Raw genomic sequence first — 6,510 nt, 5'->3', positions numbered from 1 at the left:
GAATCAGTCAATCGCAACATTAATAGTTCTAAAAAGAGAAAAAATACGATCTTTTTAACAGAGAATCTTACTTTTAAATCTTAACTTCGCTACAGTATTACAGTTCTTAAAATTTTCTATACAGAATATCCATCATTATCAATTATCAAATACCTTTGATCCCCGAGGTACAAAGAGTGGAAGACCACAGAGCCACCTCTTTAGTCAAGAATTGCTTTGCCCGATTAAAGTGACTCTGATATCCCATTTGAGACTTCAATATTTATACCCTTTTTCAGTTGTATCCCTTAAGGTTTCTGCTGATGCAAGTTAATTATCACTATTCATCTTTCTGCTGACCTCTGCAATTCTTTACTGCCATATCAGCTTGCAATATTCCAGAATCTGCCACATCTCCAAGTATTCTGGGTTCACCATATAGAAGGTGTGAAGGGCAGATATCCCTTATTTTATGTGTCATCTTTACGAAGTTTAATTTATATCACTTATCCAGGGGTCGACCATTGTTTTGTTCCCAAAAGGTCAGCTACTCGGAGTCATCCCATTCTTCTGTTTCAATAAGGTTATTTATTCAAGGTCAACAACTTGTCCTGTTTCAATAGCCAGAATTCTTTCATAGCTATTTCATAGTTAGGTTTCTAAATTTCCAAACCCAGTTTGTCATGTTTTAAAGAATTTATAAGGTAGAGTTCCTTATAAGGTACTCTTCAGGGTCAACCACTGTCTTATCTCAACAAGGCCAGAATTCTTTCATAGGATAGTGTATTTTTCTAAAAAGGCTATATAGTATATTCCTTCACACCATCTTCACCAAACCTGAGGCATACCTCACATTCCACAGTTCAGAGGGGAAGTGAAAAAGGAAATAAGAGAGGCAAAGAGAGAATGAGAATAGATTGGCAGCTAACATAAAAGGGAATTCAAAAGTGTTCTATAGGCATATAAATAGTAAACAGGTATTAACAGGAGGGGTGGCAAAAGGGTCGAGAACCAGAGGACACAGATTTAAGGTGATTGGCAAAAGAACCAAAGGCGATATGAGGGAACACTTCTTTACGCAGTAAGTGGTTAGGATCTGGAATGCACTGCCTGAAAGGGTGGTGGAGGCAGACTCAATCGCAGCTTTCAAAAAGGAATTGGATAAGTACCTGAAAGAAAAACATTTGCAGGGCTGTGGGAGAGTGGGACTCGCTGAAGTGCTTTTGCAGAGAGCCGGCACGGGCTCAATGGACCAAATGGCCTCCTTCTGTGCTGTAACCATTCTATGATTCTAGATGGAAAAACTGGGTATCTGTATGAAGAGCAATGACAAGCCAATTCCTGCTGGGAGCTGGGCTGGGTATAAATTCCATTTACTCCATAGCTGGCTTGATGTATCCGAATAAGTTTGCTTTGCGGTACTATATATAATGCCTTTTGAAAGTCCATACATATAACACTTACTGCACTATCTGCATTAACCTTCTTTGTTTGAATTCATTTATGGGATCTGGGCGACACTGGCAAGGCCAACATTTATTGCCCATCCCTTCTTGAACCGCTGCAGTCCATGTTGTGAAGGTACTCCCACTGTTAAGGAGGGAGTTCCAGGATTTTGACCCAGTGACGATGAAGGATCGGCAATATACTTCTATGTCAGGATGGTGTGTGACTTGGAAGGGAACTTGGAGGTGCTGGTGTTCCCATGCGCTTGCTACCCTTGCCCTTCTAGGTGGAAGAGGTCGCAGGTTTGGGAGGTGCTGCCGAAGAAGCCTTGGCAAGTTGCTGCAGTGCATCTTGTAGATGGTACACACTGCAGACATGGTGCGCTGGTGGTGGAGGGAGTGAATGTTTAAGGTGGTGGATGGGGTGCCAATCAAGCGGGCTGCTTTGTCCTGGATGGTGTCGAGCTTCTTGAGTGTTATTGGAGCTGCACTCATCCAGGCAAGTGGAGAGTATTCCATCACACTCCTTACTTGTGCCTTGTAGATGGTGGAAAGGCTTTGGGGAGTCAGGAAGTGAGACACTCACCACAGAATACCTAGCCTCTGACCTGCTCTTGTTGCCACAGTATTTATTTGGCTGGTCCAGTTAAGTTTCTGGTCAATGGTGACCCCCAGGATGTTGATAGTGGGGGATTTGGCGATGGTAATGCCATTGAATGTCAAGGGGAGGTGTATTAATAGGCCCCTTTCATAAATTGGTCACCTTTTGAGTGGGGCAGGTAACGTTCAAAAGGGGATTGGATATATACCTGAAAAGGAAAAAATTGCAGGGCTATGTGAAAGAACGGGGAAGTGGGACTAATTGGATAGCTCTTTCAAAGAGCCAGCACAGGCACAATGGACTGAATGGCCTCTTTCTGTGCTGTAAGGTCTTCTCATTGAACCCTTTCGACATGGTGTGACTCTGGATTACACTTAGAGTTACAAGGAGCATATCATCAAGACAAAAGCTAAAGTTAAAGCTAGGAATGGCCCTTACAAAATCTGGCTAACTCAAAGTGGGACAATGATCCAAATACTATCAAGACTACAGCTCTGGCACTCTGTTATTCTGCTGTCAAATATGCTTGTTTAGAAAGGAAACACTCCGCCCATGCAAAGAAATCAAATCAGTTCTTAATGCCTGCTGCCATTGCATTACTGGTTACCTTAAACCTACTAAGTTAGATGATCTTTACCTACTGTGGGGTATTGCACCTCCAGATATATGAAGAGCAGCTGTAGGCAGAGTCATCAGAAACAGACAGTTTAACGATCCTCACCATCCATTGTTCTGGCATCAACCTGCTCAGAGTAGACTGAAATTGAGACACAGCTTCTTAAACTCTGTCAATCCCCTCAATTCCAGAGTGAAACAATGGAGAATTAACGCATCTACAGATTGCATCATCTGGATATTGAACCCAATGAGCATCTCCTAGTTGGAGCCTCTGAACCATGGCCAATCTGACAATTCTTCAATCACTTATACATTGATACTGGTCAATCAAAAGTAATGATGGGGGAATGGGGTTACAATGATGTATGACTGTGATGATGCGCTGCAAACTATGGGCCATCTACACCTTTGCCAACTCCTGTCTAAGTCCTGTAGTGTTACTGACCTTGCCAAATACAATGAAAATGCATGTGTAACCTTGTGGCATGGAAGAGTGTGAAGATACTGCATAACATATAATAGAACTGGCTTAGTGAGGAAACTGAGCAGAGAGAGGAGACTGAGACTGAGGGAATGAGGTAATAAATAAAATAGTAACAGAAGCTGAACGTAATAGAGCAGCAACTGAGATAGTTAATGTGAGTAAAATAATAAAATATTAGATGCAATTTTTAAATATAGAGGAACTTAAGAAAGATAATGTAACTGCATATGACTACCAAACAATTCAAAGAGAAAAACATGCAATTAGGGCTGAAAATTGTAACCTTGAAAGGGCTTTAGGGTCTCTGAAGTGGGGCCACTGTGAAACAACAGAGGGAAAGCTTTGAAAACCATTTTGAGGGAACTTAGAATGAAGTGGAGGGGGACCCAGGTCCCAGTTCCACTCTTGGAGCTCACGTTGTAGAGTAAGAAAGAAAGATTTATATTGAGTCTTTAAAACCTCAGGAAGTCCCAAAGAATTTTACAGCCAATGAATTACTTATTTGAAATGCAGTCACTGTTGTTAAGTATGCAAACACAGCAGCTAATTTGTATACCACTGGGTCCACAAACAGCAATTAAATAAATGATCTGTATTGGTGTTATCGTGGAGGAATAATTGCTGGTGGGGGCACTTGGTCTTCTTTGTAAAATGTCATGGAATCTTTGACATCCACCTGAGCTGACCAACAGGCCTCAGTTTAGCATTTCATCCAAACGTTGGCACCTGTAACACTGCCTCAATACTGCACTGAAGTATCAGTTTAAATGATGTGCTCTATTCCTGCAGCGTGGCTTGAACCTTCTGACTTTCTGACTCAGGCAAGAGCACTACCACTTAGCTAAGGCTGACACTTAAACTAACATTACCTGCAATGCATATTTGCACAGCACAGTACCAACAAAATTCCAAAGCCATGATACGTGTCAGTCCTTTGGGGTGAGTTGCTGAGCAGATTTGTTGTTCTCTGTCTCTCATTTTACAATGTAATCTCTCACTTATCTGTCTTTACAGTATGAGGTGACCTGATAAAGGTCTTTAAAATGGGTTGGACAGGGTAGATATAGAGAGAATGGCCTGGAAATTGCGGTCAAAGGCTTGCCACGGGCGAATGCATCCGAACCACAAAAAAACTTCGTACTTACCTGCTGTTTCTGGAGCTTCGGCCTCTTGCGCTCCTGGGCCTGCAGACTGTGTAAAGGCCCACGTATCCCAGGGGCTCGTGTGGTTCACAAGCGTCCCTGGGATCACGTGGGCCAGGCCAACCGTTGACAAAGGGGGATTCCCATTATGATTATGGGGATTCCATTTACGTACGGAATACCTATAAGCATAATAGAAATCACCTAAAAAATACAATTTCACAACACTGAAATAAAAATAAATGATCACAGGTTCAAAATTAATTAAAATACCCTTTAATTAAACATTTTAAATAAAAATCTAATCTTTTGAAAAATAAATGTAAACATTTTTAAACAGGACAAAAATAACCTAAATTAATTTTAAATGTATGTGAATGTTTAAATCATTAAAAAAAAATTATTTTAACATTTATTTTAACCCTTACTCTGGTAAAAGAAGGTCTTACGCCTACTTTTACCAGGCATAAGGATTTGGTGGGTATTCGTTGCGCAGTAGTTGGACAAATAGCCCAGCTCTGCGTCAGCGAAAGTGAATTTCCAGCGGATGGGCACGATCTGTAAAGGAGAAACGTGACAGATTGCAAGTTCCGGGCTTTCGCGCATCGCATGCAGAAACCCCGAACTTGCAGAGCACTTATGACGTTCGCCGTCATAGGCCCCGTAAAATCCGGGCTAATGGTTCCACTTGTGGGAGAATCCAAAACTAGGGGCCATAAATACAAGATAGTCATTAATAAATCCAATGGGGAAATAAGGAGCAATAAGGAGTGGTTAGAATGTGGAACTCGCTACCACAGGAGTGGTTGAGGCGAATAGCTTAGATGCTTTCAAAGGAAACTAGATGAGTGCATGAGAGAAAAGGGAATAGAAAGATATGCTAAAAGTCTGAACAGTGTAGATGGAATGGGAGGAGACTCATGTGGAATATAAACACCAGGACAGACTATTAGGGCCGAATGGCCTGTTTCTGTGCTGTATATTCTATGTAATTCTATGTAATATTCCAAGAAGGGGACCTGTATTTTTAGGAGTGGTTCCCGAGAAAATATTTAAGGAATATAGTTATGCTTTACATAACTGAGTTATAAGTATAGAGATAGTGATTAAATGTTGTGTGGAACGCAACATCATAGTTTCGTAATCAGGACAACCTTTTCTCACTAAATTGTCAACAAGAGGAATTTCACCCCATAAATTACAGAAACTAGGCAACAGAAGATTAGTCGCAGGATAATATCTTGCAAATAGGACCATTATAGTGAGGTTGTGAGGCATTTGATTCATTTTCAGTGTCCTAGTTGTAATCGTTCCAGTGTCAGTTCTCTTTGTAGTTTGTTTTTTGTCTTTGGGGAACTCTTTGATCAGTATTTTTCTTTTAAGCCTAGTTCTTGTCATGTTGCTAATTGGTGTTCCTACATTCTTTGTAGTTCTGTTGAGGTATAACTATTTATATGTTCCTTGCTTTTATTGTGCCTGGGATTTCCAGTGCCCATTTACACTGATGAATGCAGCTTCTCCGTTTAAAATTTTCTTCATACCAACCAAAATAAATTTAAATTTCCCTGTTTATACTGTAGCACGTAATAGATCAATTATACATCAACATTTTGACACATAACGTTGGCATGCAAATAATCTGATTGTTAAGATTTTCACAAAATCATTCCTGAGCTTACATTAAATGACAATCCATTGCACTGCTTAATTTCAGAATTTATTTTGTTTATTTAAAATTATATTAAGGACATGTTTTAATAAAGAGCTGCAGATACTATATGTTTGATATGTGTAAAGGTGAAGATCACAGAAGTCGTTGAGACATTCTTTATTAGACTGCCAGGAAAATCTTCTGCATACTTACTATTAAATTGCAAGGAATGGAATGACTCCCACTGGAATACCAAAGAAGAATTAAAAGGAAGAGCACAAGCAGAATACACCTAGCAATCCCAGAATTGTGCAAACATATCGGTTAAAAAAATAATCTATCTGTCTGTCTATCTATAATTAATATTATTGCATAGGCATGCATTTCCTGTCTATAACCATTGCTGTTGTCATAATTTTCGGTAGCATTTATAATGTTAAAACAGGATGTAAACATAGTGGCAATCTGCAATGTCAACAGTTGACTTTCAGAATATTGTTACAGGCTCTGGCCACTAGGTGGCACTTGTTTTCTCACCGGCCGCTCAAACCTGAAAATCTAATCTAGTGGGCACAGAACTTGAGGCAGGA

This window comes from Somniosus microcephalus, chromosome 2 (assembly GCF_052327205.1).
Source record: "Somniosus microcephalus isolate GS21.2 chromosome 2, FLI_Smic_1.0, whole genome shotgun sequence".
NCBI classification, from domain to species: domain Eukaryota; kingdom Metazoa; phylum Chordata; class Chondrichthyes; order Squaliformes; family Somniosidae; genus Somniosus; species Somniosus microcephalus.
Note: the sequence above shows the minus strand (reverse complement) of the source record.